The sequence below is a fragment of the Gopherus evgoodei genome, chromosome 4 (assembly GCF_007399415.2).
Source record: "Gopherus evgoodei ecotype Sinaloan lineage chromosome 4, rGopEvg1_v1.p, whole genome shotgun sequence".
Lineage (NCBI taxonomy): Eukaryota > Metazoa > Chordata > Testudines > Testudinidae > Gopherus > Gopherus evgoodei.
This window is the reverse complement of record NC_044325.1, coordinates 7,338,341-7,354,098: the sequence shown is the minus strand read 5'-3', so window position 1 is coordinate 7,354,098 and position 15,758 is coordinate 7,338,341.

Genomic DNA, 15,758 nt, shown 5'->3' with positions numbered 1-15,758 from the left:
ACTGATTTTGCCCTAGATCCTTAAGTGGCCCCCTCAAGGATTGAACTCACAATCCTGGATTTAGCAGGCTAATGCTCAAACCACTGAGCTATCCCTCCCCCATGTTTAGCCCCTCTCCCCAGCAGCTGGTCTCAGGCAGGGGACAGCCTGTCACAGCCACTACCCACAGCCAGGCTCTCCGTGGGGCAGCCCAGCCACTGCACTGGGCTCTCACGCCAACCCGGAGCAGAGCAGCCAGCACGGTGGCTGCCTACAAGAGAGGGCACCTGGCTGCAGGAGGCAGCAATGGCAGTGGGAGAAGGACACAGCCCGTCCCCAACACCTGCATGCCTTTTTGTACAAGAAATAGCTAAGTCACTGCATGACTGGCTGGTATCATTACAGGTTATTTTAACATAGGCGTTAAAATAGGCAGCCAATCCCCCACCCCACCCCCTGCAGGCAGCTGGCCGGTCAGTGTTTGTGACTGGACACCATCAGGTGCCGTTTTTTACCAGATTTTCTGACCGAAAATCAGAGATCTGGCAACCTTAGGCAGGAGGCAGCATCTGCCGGACACGCACCTCACCAGTGGGTGCTCATTGCACCAGGGAACCCCCCTCAGCCTGGGCGCCATGGGGCAGCTGGACCCCAGCAACCCATCCCCCCACCAGCATCCCTGGTACGGCCCCGGTGTCCAGGGAGGAGACTTGAGGAGACTTGAGCGCCCCTGCTCTCCTGTGCTCCTGACCCAGCGGGGAGCTTCACCCGGCCAAGATGCAGCCAGGTGCGGCCCGGCTTGGTTCAGTTCAGAGGAGACCAGGGGTGGATTGACAGCAGGGGGTGGCTTTCAAGTCAGGGGGCCTGAGAGCAGTCTGGCTAGGGATTCATGGGCAGGGGTGGTTCAGGTTGAGTGGGGTCAGTTCATAGAGGTTTCTGTTCTTGTTCAGGCTGGAAGGGGATCTGGTCCAGTTCAGGGGGTTCAGTCTGGGAAGGGATGTGGGTCTGGTCCAGTTCAGGGAGTTCAGTCTGGGGAGAGAAGTGGGTCTGGTTCAGTCGGGGGGGGGGTTGGTCTGGGGAGGGATGTGGGTCTGGTTCAGTTGGGGTGGGTAGATCTGGGGAGGGATGTGGGTCTGGTTCAGTTGGGGGGTTTGGTCTGGGGACAGATGAGGGTCTGGTTCAGTCACGGGGGTGGATCTGGGGAGGGATGTGAGTCTGGTTCAGTTGCGGGGTTCGGTCTGGGGACAGATGAGGATCTGGTTCAGCTGGGGGGTTGATCTGGGAAGGGATGTGGGTCTGGTTCAGTTGGGGGGTTTGGTCTGGGGACAGATGAGGGTCTGGTTCAGTCACGGGGGGTGGATCTAGGGAGGGATGTGAGTCTGGTTCAGTTGGGGGGTTCGGTCTGGGGAGAGATATGGGTCTGGTTTGGTCTGGGGAGGGATGTGGGTCTGGTTCAGTCATGGGTTTGGTCTGGGGAGGGATGTGGGTCTGGTTCAGTCATGGGTTTGGTCTGGGGAAGGTTGCAGGTCTGGTTTAGTCAGGGGGGTCGATCTGGGGAGGGATGCAGGTTTGATCTGATTTGGAGGGGTAGCCCCATCTTTTGGGCAAAGTTGGTTCTGATCCTAGTCTCTGTGCCTCTCTGCATTGAGAGAAGGACTAACAAGACTAGTGGGAATAATGGAGCTGTAAATAAAATGTATTAAGTTTTTCATATTTTTTACTTTGAAATAGTTTTTTAAATCTGCCCCATTTTTATAAAAGAATTAATTCAGTCCCTGGAAGTTGCTCTGCGAAATGGGACAGCGAGCTAGTGTGACAGTTCCTTTCCAGTGGGAGCAGCACATGGCCAGTGTTTTGGCTGCTTTGGCTTTCATTAGCTGTTTTTACCCACTGTGTTTTATTTTGTATTTTTTCTTTTATAATGTCTGATGTACACGTGTGTGGGGTTTTTTTGCCCTGGGGCTCCCATTACTGGTTCCCTGGTAGCAGCCATCTCCATCTGCAACTTAAACTTGTAAATATTGTAAATAAAACGTACGCAGCTGTGTGCTGTGTCAAAGACAACTTCTGTGTCTATCTCCCGTCACTTACAGTTGTTTCCCATGGGGGCCTCAAATATGTTTGGGGCCGGACCCATAAAGTTTAATCTGGCCCTGGGTACAGCCCTGGTGTCCCTTGCCATAACCCAGCTCTCCAGTACAGCTCTCGTGTCCCTCACCGTGCCCCAGCTCTCTGTTACGGCTCTGGCATCCCTCCCCATGCCTCAATCCCAGCCTTCAGCCCTTCCTAGACCCCTTGCTTCAGCTCTCGGGTGCTGAGCACCACCATGCATCTCCCTCTACTGCTTTCAGCCTTCAGCCCAATTCAGCCACGGCTTTCTGCCTCTGGAAGGGCAGCTGGCTATGGCTAGCCCTTCTACTGACTCTCTCTCCCCCTTGGCTCTTCTCACCCTCTGGCTGGGAGTCAGCCATCTAGCCTCTCCACTGGCTTCTAGCCCTTTTCAGACTCCTGGCCACGGGGATTGGCTCTTGAGAATCAACTGGCCAGATCTTCTATTGGCTTCCCAATAAATCCTCCCTCTTCCTGCTCTCTGAAGCTTTCCTCAGAGATGGCCTACTGTGTCCTGACTTCCAGGACTCTCTCTTGCCGGGTCTACGCCACCCTCAGACACTCCTTGATCCTTTATAGGCCCTGGTGCCACCCTGGCCTCTTCATTGGCCAACCTGAGTTTCTGGCAAAGAGACACCAGGCCTGCTTCATTTACAGGGGCCAGACCCCCATTGACACTGTGGTTCCTGGCATATATTTAGCCATTTATCAACTGAAAACATCTCACCCCCTTTTCATTGGTATTCCGGGGTCTCATGAGCTGAAAAGCTTTGTGTGGAAAAAAGAAAAACAAAACCTTGTGCATGCAACAAATCTGAACTCAGTCCAGTATCTCACACACAATGCAACATGCAATTGGTTTGCTCAGCCACACGCGTTTTCCTGGGATACTGAGGAAAGATTTTTAATTAGTGAAGAGGCACCTCATTGCAGCCCGCTGGCACACATGCTTTGTCTTGCTTTGTAAACCGTACACTGTTTGGGGAAGTGACTATCGTTTATTGTGTATTTATACAGCATAATAGAGCTTGGTCCTGGCTGCGGTCTCTAGGTTCTACCACAATATAACTGATGGATAATACCACAGCGATGAGCATCATAAAATGCCTATGTTAAAATAACCTATAATGATACCAGCCAATCATACAGTGACTTAGCTATTTCTTGTACAAAAAGGCAGGCGTCTCACCTGGGTGTAACGCAAATATTTTTAATAGCAAGCACCCATATAGGAGTGCTTTTGAAGTGCTATTAGTTTCCACATCCTTTCTGTCCCAGAATACAGCAATACATTAAAAGCTAGAAATTCAAAGAGCCGAGAACTTCCAAATGATTCTCAGCATTAATAGCCCTTTGGGCGTTCGCAGCACTGGCCAAACATTCACGTCAACGTGTCTTTTTGTCAGATTGGGTAAGTGCGCAAGCTCTTCCTGCTGAAACATTTTCATGTGAGAAGCTAAACTTTAGTGTCTGCACATGCTCCGACAGACACCTTTGCAATTCTCTTTCTGTGAGTCTCTGCCAGTGAAATGTGCTTCAGACAAACCCGTGCAGGAAGGAGCACAAGAGACATGAGCACTGCCAGAGCAAATTCATTTCAAGTAACGAGTGAATATTGGGGGGAAAAAAATTGCCCAGCCCATAAAATGAATTTTTAATTATCTATGAACTAAATTTAACTTTATGTTTGGTTTGAAAACTTTAGGGCCTTGGTTTGAAAACTTTAGGGCCTTAAAAAAAGTTTGCAATGAAAATAAAGTCTCCAGTTGGATTTAATGACTCACGGTCTAAACAAACAGCAAGATTCAAATTTTCCCAAAGTACTACAGAATGTCTGTGGCCAAAGCTAGAGAAAGTGAAGACTGAGGTTCAGCCATTCGGTTATATCTATAATACATTTCTCAAGCTGATCATATCACTTGTTGTGGCTTAGATATACCCCTTATCTCAGCCAGGAAAATGGACTCTTCCCCAAAAATGGATTTCAGTGTTTGTTTATTTTTAGTGAAAAAAGAGACAGCTCTGTTCCCCTCTGCCTTCAGGAGAGAGCTCACCTAAGATGTCCCACTATTCAAGGTCATAAAGCTTGTGGTAATAAGATGATACTATTAAAAGAAGCCGCTGGCTCATTGGTTCAGCAAGAAGTTGGATTGTGGAATCTTAATTCATTCGTGAGAGACGCATTCCATGCCAGCTGGACTAAGAACTACAATCACATTAATTAGCAATGGAATTCCAGCTTTTAATTCCCAGGCACGAAGATGCTCTTTCTATTGGTGGCCTTTGGAAAAGAGGAGGGGGAGTTTAGATCAGTTATGTAGACCTGAACCACTGCAGCTAAGGAGGGCAAGGGGGTGGGCAGTACAGAAGGTAGGTAATATTTGATATGTCTAATTAACAGCATTATGGGTGAAACTACACCAGATACGCACCCTGGGATGATCATAAAAGTGTAAATTTGGGGGCCAATAAAGCGTTTGTTATAGCTACGAAAATAGGAGAGAAAGCTAGAAATGTCATTTAAAGGGAAGCAGAATTGCTATTTGCATTGATCTACGCTATCTCAGCACACAGTTATGCAAATATTGCCCTTAAGGATATTGTGCTTGGCAACTACTATATTTTTTCACATAAAAACCTCATCAAACCCCTTGGTTAAAATGTACCCAAATCTGGTCTAGTCATTACAGTCTTCTAGTGCTGCAATTTTTGTTAGGCAAAATTCATCTTTAAAACTCACATCTGGGCTCTGATTCAACTGCCCTTCATCCACCAACAGCACTAGACCACCAGAGAATTCAGCCACTGGTAATCTAGATTCCAGTAATCGACGCCACTTTACAGCGCTACAGTATACAGCAAATCTACATGTACTTCAATCATCAGGTTAGTTTCTGCAGTGGATGACCACTACCTCAAACTTCAATACATAGGCTGTAGCCAAAATAAGTGTTTCTCTGTATTTTCCCTTGCCTGGGCTGCATTTGAATTCACCCACTCGCTCACTGCTAGCTTCTATGGTGGGCATGAATGAGTGAAACAGAGAGTATCTTCTCCTAGTAGGAGCCTAGATATAATAATAACGTTGATTCCCCTCCAGGCAAATGTCCCAGAACTACTCTTTTCCCAACGACCCACTCAGCAAAATCTGAAGAACCACAAAATATCAATCCAGATCAGAAGTACACATTACCACATTACACTTTTTTAAACCAATGCAATGTTAGTGATATAAAGGGCCAAACCCCAGGTCTACGTGAGACTTTATTTAGATTCCAAAAGTGCCCAGAATTTCCCAGTTGGGATTCCATTGCACTGTCTGCTGTACGTATGAATGGACACACACACACACACACAGCACAATCTATAGGCTAGACTAGGCAGACAAAGGGTGTGAGGGGGACATAGCCACAGACATGCCCTGGTCCCCAGAACACTTAGGCACGTTGAGTTTTCCACGAGTGAGTAGGCCTAGTGAAATCAAGAGCAGGGACAAGAACCTGTGTATGGCTAAGCACAAGCATAAATATTTGCAGGATGTGGGCAGTAGGCAGTACAAGAGATAATCTAGTATTACAATATTACTTATTATTAAAAGGTAACAGTTACCTTTTTTTAAAGTTTACAGTTATATTTATCAAGCCATTTATATTTCTGCACTAACGATAATTTTATTACAACAACCGGCATTTCTACGTACAATAAGTATGAGGTCCTCAAAATATAAACTACCCACATTAATTAGTTGGCTTCATGCTAATTGCAAGGGGAAATTAAAATGTTTTTGATTGGATGGTAAATCAGCCATGCAGAACTGTCATGATAATTTAGTGGGCCCCGCACAAAATCTTCTCTCCCACCCTTCCCATGGCAAGAGAAAACAAATGATATTTTGCTCACTCATCCAAACAAAGGTCCTCAGATGGCGCAAATGGCGGGTGTAGAATTTACCAGGCTGTTTTCAGTCGTGCATTTGTATATCACTGAACTTTAAATTCGACTCATTGAGACAAAACTCCCTTCAAGCTGAATGGTCCGTACTAGAGCACTAGGAGTCCCACTGGACTGCTCCAGGCGCTGCTGTTGAGAACTGGAAATCCAAGCAATCCTTGTGTTTGAGAGACACAAGGGCAATCATTTGGAGAGATTATTATTGGCTTGTTATTATTTATTCGCAGCGTTCGGGGCCCAGCTGGGCTAGACGAGATTGGGCTAGATAGCAAAAAGAGAGGCCCTGCCCCAACAAGCTTACAAAAACAGGTGGCTGCAGACAGCTAAAGGGGGGAGAGTGGAAACACAGGGTAAGAATGAGACCAGAATTAGTGTAATAAACAGCAGTCGGAGCACACAGGCTGCCCTAGTTGTTAATATACTGTAAAATGTTTCCTGAAAATGCTGTTCCAAAAAGAGAGAGAATCTGGAAAATATCAAATGGTGGCGGGATCTTGACTCTACTTTCATGGCTGTGCAGGGCCGCAGCTGCACTGGAATATGTATGCTCTTGCTGCACAGAGTCAGCATGCGTGGGGAGCCCATGCAAAGGGGGCCTTAGAGCAGTGGGAGGAGGAGGGATGGGGAGAACAGTCCTGTCGCTGCGTGGTTTCACCAGCCATTGCCCACTTTGCCCAGGCACAGGAACAGGAGAGGCTACTGCATGCTTAGAGATGGAGAACAATAGGTCGCTACTCTACAGCCTGGCTCTTGCGTTCATGCCCCTGAAGAACCCCCAGAGCCAGGCCACGCAGCCTGCCCACCAAAACTTAGGCTAAATGCACAATTTAGGGAAAGCTTCTGGCCTCTAACACTCTTGGCTCCTCTGTTCATACAGTTTTTCTTAGTCTGGGGATGAATAAGACCTCTTGGAGATCCAGAGAGCCAAGATCTGTCCCCTCACACAACCAGCTATTGCACACGAAACCACAGAGCATTTGGAAAGCCACACCATTGGGCTTCACACCACAGAAAGAAGGTACAAGTCACTGCATCAGTCCAGCTTTCCTGCTCTCGTGATAAATTGCCCAGGGAGTGTGAGCAGCGTGGGATGCCATTGCAAACATCTGAAAAAGGCAGTGCTAGCAGTCCAGCCAAAATAGAGGTCAAATTCCTTTTGACTTCCTTTCTTTTTAAATGCCTCAAATGCTGTATGCCCCTAACGTTACTGAATGCACTCAGCTGTAAAATATTCACTTCAGTCTGAAATTTGGCACATGCACTCAGAACTGAAAGCAATTTTTTCCAGATATGAAAGAAAGTCTCTTTCTTTGCATTTCTGAAACTGGCAAGCCTCAGCCAAACCAGACCTGCCAGGCTACTGGCCTCAAATGCATTTGTCATCAAACAGTAGTTTGAGTTTTCTTTTGTAGGTTTTGTACACTTTTGTAGGTTGTGTTAGCCCTCTGCCACACAGGCAGATTGAGGTCAGCACATACAAGCCCTGAGCCAGCCCCCGTTGCTCACAGCTGTCGTTCACAGAAGACAGTGATGAGGCACTACTCTGGCCTGATTCCAAAACTTTATGAATAGTTGGTCACAAGGCATTCAGGCCCTGGTCCAAACTCCACTGAAGTCAATGGAAAGACTCCCATTGACCTCAACGGGCTTTGAATCAGGCTCATATAAATTACATATAAGCAGATACTTAAGTTTAGAGCCAGTATTAATACCAACCTGACTTGCTTGGGAAGGGAGAAAGTGTGTCATTTCATACGTGGGACTTCAGAGTAACACAACACTTCTCTATCGGTGTATCTGTGACTTAAAGCAGGAATCAACATATTTGATTTTCCAGCTCATAATGAATAGCTCTCTCAGAGTTCTTCAAAGCACCAGGGCTTGCAAACCAAACTGCAAATAGAGACTGTTATGTCTTGACCAGTACCTGTATTTTTAGTATCACAATATAAACAACTTGTGAGGTTTCATTCTCTGGGAACAGAGAAATACTTCGAACCATGAGATTAAAGCAGCTTCACTATTCAAGCATGAAGTAGCAATAAACGAAGCTTTCAGATATTCTGATGGAACTCTGTTTAGAAAATACCCTGGAGTAATGTCAGCTGATTTTCTGTCCGGATATCCTAAAAACAGAATTTCTGTCCAACTCCAAATCAGAATGAAAAGTTTACATTTTTTTGCAGAACAGAAATTCTGAAAACTTTTATTCAGAAACATCAAATCATTTTGATAAGTCAAAGCAACATATATAAAATAAAACAATACAATTGTTATAATAAAAAAATAAAAATAAAATGTTTTCCATTATCAAAATAAGAGTCAAAACAATTCAACATTTTCCCATAAAAAATGTCCATCAGCTCTATTTAGAAGGATATGGGGATTGCACCAGCTCCCATCAACATCCGTTGGAGTCTTTCAATTGACTTCAATCAGGTCCACATAGTGAGACCCTGCCACTGAAGAAGCAATGAAAAGACTCCCGTTGACTTCAATGGGCTTATATCAGGCCCTGAGAGGAGATGGGTAGGTGCAACTGTGTCCTTAAATAGTGGGACATCAGATACAGTAAACTATTATATAAAGTCTTCCAAAGCAATCTAGAAGGTGCTGTACTTTACACAGCATAGCAGCTTCTGAAGGCTTCACAAGGCAACCCAGAAGTAGGATTGTTTCAGAAGTTCCTTCAGAAGCACAACCACCTGTTGTTTCAAATCTGACCCATCTCATTAATTTCAAACTAGGGTATTATTTTAGCCACCACTTTACAAAGATATTCGGGGTTATTCTCGCCAACACTACATGCCCAAATCAAAAAGGTTCCATTAAAATACATTCCACCCAAGATACTTTTTTGTAAGCCAAAAGGTTGTTGACCAAAATGGTGGCTACCACATTAGAAAGAATTGGGGAGAGGGAAGTACTTAGCTGAGTTTGCTGAGATTCTCTGTTTGGTTTTAGAGACATTCAGCTTCAAGAAAGCATTCTGTAACTAGCTCAGACTGCTATTGAGGCCACATTAATTCCTAATGGGGTCTAATCTATAGATAGTTTCACACCTTTAAAGGAACTAGGTGATGCGGCAGCATCAGATCTACCCTCAATGCAGCTGAGTTATTTGCAAATAGCAGTGTCCTTGTTCATAACAGAGGGCCGCAATCCAAGGAATCTGCTCAAGAGAAAGAACTATCACAATAGGAACTCATGTTGCTGCAGGTCAGGGCTGAAATGCATTTGCGGAGCTCTGTGGGGAAGCCCACACCTGCCCAGACTATGCACAGCTGAAGTCTGTCCCATTACTCACTTACTTCTTTGCTTCCCCTGTGCTCCCTTAAAAAATACCCGGACAGAAAAAGTTATTTTAAAATTGAAGGAAAGTGAACATCCTGGGGAAATACCCACACAAACCCCTCAACACTAGGAAGTTTGTGGCTATTTTAGACACTACGTTTTACAAATGAAGGCAGTGCAGAAGCCCAGTTGCTAGTGACTGTCTACATTCTCCCGGTAAGGAGTTAAGTGCTTTCATCGCTAGCAAAGTGGAAGTCCAGGGTGCACGGCACCTCAGAGGAAGCACCCAACAAGTTTCAGGGCTGGAGCCTGAGCTTGTCCTTTGACCTGTGTATTTGTCTATTTGTTATGGGCGCAGCCTAACCCACTTCAGGCTGATAGATCTCAAAATACAGTTGTCTCTGGAGAATCATCAGTGAATGGGGGTGCTTCCATTCAGCACTTATCAGTAATCTGGAAGTAAATATACAATCACCGCTGATGAAACTGGCAGATGACACAAAAATTGGCAGAGTGGGAAATAATGAATGACAGGGCAGTTGTTCAGCGCGAGCCAGATAGCTTGGGCCCACGCAAACAGAATGTGTATTAAAGCAGCCAAATGCAAGACATACATCTAGGAAGAAAGAATGCAAGCCACACTTACAGAATGGGAGACCGTGTCCTGGAAAGCAGGACTCTAAAAAGGATTTAAGAAACATAGAAGACAAGCAACTCGACATGAGCTCCCAGTGTGATGCTGTGGCAAAAAGGGCTAATGGGATCCTTGAATGTACAAACACAGGGAAGTAGTGAGGGGATTTGACCACTGTATGTTACATCGGTGAGACTGGTACTAGAATATTGTGTTCCCTTCCGGTATCCACATTTTGAGCAGGTTGTTGAGAAATTGGAGGAAAGAGCCACAGAAATGGTTTAAGCACTAGAGTAAACGCCTTACAGTAAAAGACTTAAAATCCCCAGTCAAAAAGAAAAGTGAGAGATGACTTGATTACAAGTATCAGAAGGGTAGCCGTGTTAGTCTGGATCTGTAAAAGTAGCATAGAGTCCTGTGGCACCTTATAGACTAACAGACGTATTGGAGCATGAGCTTTCGTGGGTGAATACCCACTTCGTCGGATACATGTGTACTTGATTACAGTGTGTAAGGACCCTCCCGGGGAGAAAACACCAGGCACTAAATGGCTCTTCAATCTAGCAGAGAAAGGAAGAACAAGAACCCATGGCTGGAACCTGGAGCCAGACCAGTTCAAATTAGATACTTTTTTTTTTAAATCAGCGAGTGATTAACCATTGGAACCAACTACAGAGGCAAGTGATGGATTCTCAATCCCCTGATGTCTTTAAAATCAAGACTGGATGCCTTTCTGGAAGATATGCTTTAGTCAAACAAGATATTGGGCTCAATCCAGGAAATGTAATGCCCTGTGATATACAGGAAGTCAAGACTTGATGATCTAGTGGTCCCTTCTGGCCTTAAAATCCACGAATCTATGAATTAAAAAACAGCAAGTTTGACTTAAACATCACAAGATTTAGCAGTAATATATTTGTGCTCCCTTTTCTTTGTCTTCTGGGTTTTGAGCCTATAGGGGTCACCTTATCAAGCTTTTCTCCACAGCAATTTATATTTTGTTTCTAAATGATTCTCACATGACAACATCACGCTGGGGGCTGGGACTTCAAGGAAGAACTCCAAATACCACAAGACTCACAAGAAAATTGCAAGAGTTTGACAACATGGAAGGACTAAAACACCAGTTTACACCAAACCGGGCGCTCACGCAGGCTAACATAATGTAGCCCCTGGCGGTATGACACAACATATACAAGGAATGCTGTGTTTATTTTCAAGGCAATGGGCCATTAATGCAGAAACAACCAAAAGCCTGTTGGTTTCATTTAACAAGGGCAGCTGAGCGCACAAGACTCAGGAGGGAAGTGGCATCGCCCACCTGCCAAGACAAAATCATTGCTGTGCCAAAGAGGAGCTTGCTGTTATATGTTACCACTTCCTTTTGTTGTTTAGGAAAATTAGTGGTGATAATAAATGGTGAGTATTATAGCACTTGACCCTCCAACATGTCTGTGGGACTGATAAGCAAGGTGCGTGCATGGGGCCCTCCCTAGGCTTAGCTGCATGGCTCCTCCACCTTGTTCCCCTTGACTGGAGTATCTAGGCACTTTGCAGTCCAGAACCCTGTGTGACTGCACAACACAGACCCAACACAACCCTTGCGCCAGTTGCTGCACCAAGGATTTGTCTCTTAGTCCACTAAATTGAAAAAAAATCATTTCTACAAGAGATATATAGCCACAAAGGCAAAACAGAAAAGGTCCTAGAGGACCAGCTAATGTGCAGTGCTGGCCTACTCCAGCCATAGGAAACGGCATTGCTGAGTGGATACAACACTCTTCTCAAACACTGGCATGACTAACATAATTGGATCATATGGTAACTCTTGATTTTAAGCTTGTGATGTCTCTTCATCCTGTCATGTGACAATGACAAAGAATCACAGCTTTGCTTTCTTCTAACACTGAACAAGGAACCTTATTAGACTAAGGAAAGCTGCATTATCTCTCAAGCTACTGTTTCACCATAGCGCTTCGGCACCGTCCCGTCCCAGCCCCATCTCCCTGCTGCAGATTTAAAGGAACTTGCTCCTATATCCAACTAGTTGCTTTGTGACACTGAGTTAAATTTTGATTTAAAGGTAGGCTTTGAAGAATGGCCAAGTTAGTTACACACTTCACAGTTGTATGCTGCACCCTGTATAACTGAACTGCTTTAGAAAACCCGGTATATTAGTGAGCCTCTTAATAGTGCCCAGGATCACTCTTGGAGTTGGTTCATGGTTAAGATACTCCCCTGCACAGCAGTTTGCATAGACTGGCAGCTGTTGACAAAACTGCACCACGCTAGTACTGGTAAAGTAATCCATGTCCCCATGTCCACAGCCTAACGCTCTAATCCAATTTCTGAGACTTGTTTTAAAATTATATTTTCCCTCTTTACTTGTATGCTTGAAACCTGTCACTAGCCCATATTAATATAGCATGTTGCCACAGCAGGAAAAAAGTGTGACAATGAAAGTCATATTAAGACGAGTACCCTAATCTAAGTAGGTTACCAACTCCAAGGGAATTTGCAACAAGATTATGCAAGCCTCCAACTTCCCTTCTCACCCACCCACTCCACACTATTTTCACTTATGCACTGCTTCCTACTTTCACATATTTAGATACAGCTAAACTATGCAAAAATAGTTTTCAAAGTTTAATAGTTAAACTAACATTTGGATTAGCTCCTTGGCTGAATATATTTTTTGATCAAAGATCATCAGCTAGAGAACTGCATACGCTATTTGAGTAGGTTTTCATCTTCAGTGTGACCTAGTTAACAACAGAATTTTCACACCTCCATGCCCCCTAAGAGTTACTGAAATTTGAGTCACTTTTTTTAACTTTATACTTTGTATTATGAAACTAAAAGATAAAACAGCAGAAAAAAATGTACTGATGCTAATGGGAAACCCTTACTAGACCTCTGGAAGCAAGGGCAAACAGTAGCATACTATTAATGAGCTAGATGCTGATTAGAGAAAAGATCTGTATGCAGGATCTAGCTTGATGTAGCAGGAAATCTCTGGAATTTATCTAGAGAGACTGAATGGGAACACCACATTCTAAAAGCTTGTGTTCTTTTCAGTGTGATGCACTCATCATCAAATGTGTCTTTGAGTCTGAGCCCAGTTCTGATCTCAGTTAACATCAAAGTAACTCCATTAGCTTTTATTAAATCACTCCTAATTTATACCCGAGTGAAACCCACATCAGCCTCTCACAGTATTTCTTGCTCTTACTCCTGCTTGGAAAGAAGGATTTTTGCAGTTTGACAGAGAGTCCATTTTGGAAATTTCTATTTTTCCAAATTTTCTTCATTAAAAAGAGTGTGGAATCAATCCCAAATGCAACCAGCAGGTGGTGACAATGAGGTAGCTGGTGACTCCCAATCATGTGAGATCTCTATAGATTCATAGATTATGAAGCCAGAAGGGACCACCGTGATCATCTCATCTGGCTTCATCTGCAACACAGACCACTGGTTTATACCTGTTTGAACTAGAGCAGATATTTTAGGGGGGGAAATATTTAGCTTTAAAATTCCCAGGAGAAACCACCACAACCCCTGTTAAATTGTTCCAATAGTTATTCATCCTCATTGTTAAAAAATCTGTCCCTTATTTCCAGTGTGAATTTGGCTGGAAGCTGAAGCTAGACATTGGATCTTGTTATATCTTTGTTTACTAGACTGAAGAGCCCCATTATCAAATTTTTGTTCCTCATGCAGGTACTTATAGACTGTGATCAAGCCACCCCTTAACGTCCTCTCTTGTTACACTAAGTGGATTGAGCTCCTTGAGTCTATCATTATAAAGCAGGGGTCAGCAACCTTCGGCACGCAGCCCATCAGCTTAACCCACTGGCAGGCCACAAGGCATTTTGTTTACATTGACCGTCCACAGGCACAACCCCCCCACAGCTTCCAGGGGCCGCAGTTCACCGTTCCCAGCCAGTGGGAGCTGCGGGAAGCCGCAACCAGAACATCCCTGCAGCCTGGAGCTTTCCACAGCTCAATATTGGCCAGCTATGGCGAACCGCGGCCACTGGGAGCTGCGGGGGGTCATGCCTGTGGACGGTCAATGTAAACAAAATGCCTCATGGCCTGCCAGCAGATTACCCTGATGGGTCGCATGCTGAAGATTGCCAACCCCTGTTAAAAAGCATGTTTCCTAATCTTTTAATCATTCTATATGGCAGGTCAACGTCCACGTTTGAGAACTGATTTAAATTTAATTGACTTTACAGAAGTCACCACAGCTGCATGAACTATACCAGATTAAGTACAATATATTTCTCAAATAAATATTACTTGCAACAGTAATTCTTCAAGATAACTTCTACACACCCAAGAGCTGCCATATTGGCTCAGAGCATGGTCCATCTTGCCCAGTATCAGGTCTCCCACAGTGGCCCATACCAGAACTTCACGAGGAGTGTACAGAACCATGCAATTATTGAGTGAGCCTCTCCAGTCTTACACTCACAGTTTCTGGTAGTCAAAGATTTAGGGTCACCCAGAGCATAGTGATGCATCCCTAACCATGTTGGCTAACAGCCATTGATGGATCCAGATCTTTTTTGAACTCAGTTATTCTTTTGGCCTTTCCATGGCAATGAATTCTGCAAGTTAATTGTGCATTGTGTGAAAAAGTGCTTCCTCTTATTTTCATTAAACCTTCTACCTATTAATTTCATCAGATAATCCCTGGTTTTTATATTGTGCAAAAGGGTAAATAACATCTCTCTAGTCACTTTCTCCACACCATTCATGATTTCATAGCCCTCTACGATATTGCCCCTTAGTCATCTATTTTCTCAGCTGAACAGCCCTAATCTTTTTAGTATTTCCTTGTACGGAAGCTGTTTCATACCCTTGATCATCTTTGATGCCATTTTCTGAACCTTTTCCAGTTCCACTATATCCTTTTTGAGATGGGGTGACCAGAACTGTGCACAGTATTCAAGGCTTTATGTAGTGGCAATATATTTTCTGTCCTATTTTCTATCCTTTTCCCAATAGTCTAAAATACTGTTAGCCTTTTTACCATTGCTGTGCATGGAGCACAAGTTTTCATAGAATTATCGACAGAGACTCCACGGTCTCTTTTTTGGTGGTAACAGCTAATTTGGAATCCATTATGTATGTATAGTTGGGATTATTTTTGTGTGTGTGCATTACTTTGCATTTATCAACACTGAATTTCATCTGCCATTTTGTTGCCCAGTCATCCAGTCTTGAGAGATCCTTTTGTAGTCTGCTTTGGACTTAACTGTCTTGAATAATTTTTATCATCTGCAAACTTTGCCCCTTTGGCACATCCCAGAAATTGGGAATGCATAGAGGCAGGTAATCTTGAAGAAAAATGTGCACTTCCATGATTTCTAGGTGGTTTCGGACTGGAGCCTGCCCATATCTTTGTTATGTCTAGGAAGAGAGGTCTGTGGCAGTGATAAGAAGTGGCTAACAATTTTCCTATCAATGGAAAGGCTGCTGCAAACCATCACTTAAATTATTAAAATCAAAGCGTGTCTCAGTGAGAGGAAGATAAGTGATCTTTTGGTCGAGATATGGAATCAATATTTTGTTTTAAACTTGGCAAACATACTTATGACCGGAAAATATAATGGGCGTGAATGAAGAAAACATGTTTCAATGACTTTCATTAGCTGGTTAAATAGCTGAAAAAACCCTGTACATCCTTTCAGATGTCCAATCAATTTAATAGTTTATTATTAGACAGTCTATTTACCCAGAATATTCCAGCAATTCAATCTACCCATTTCCAAAGTACATAGGA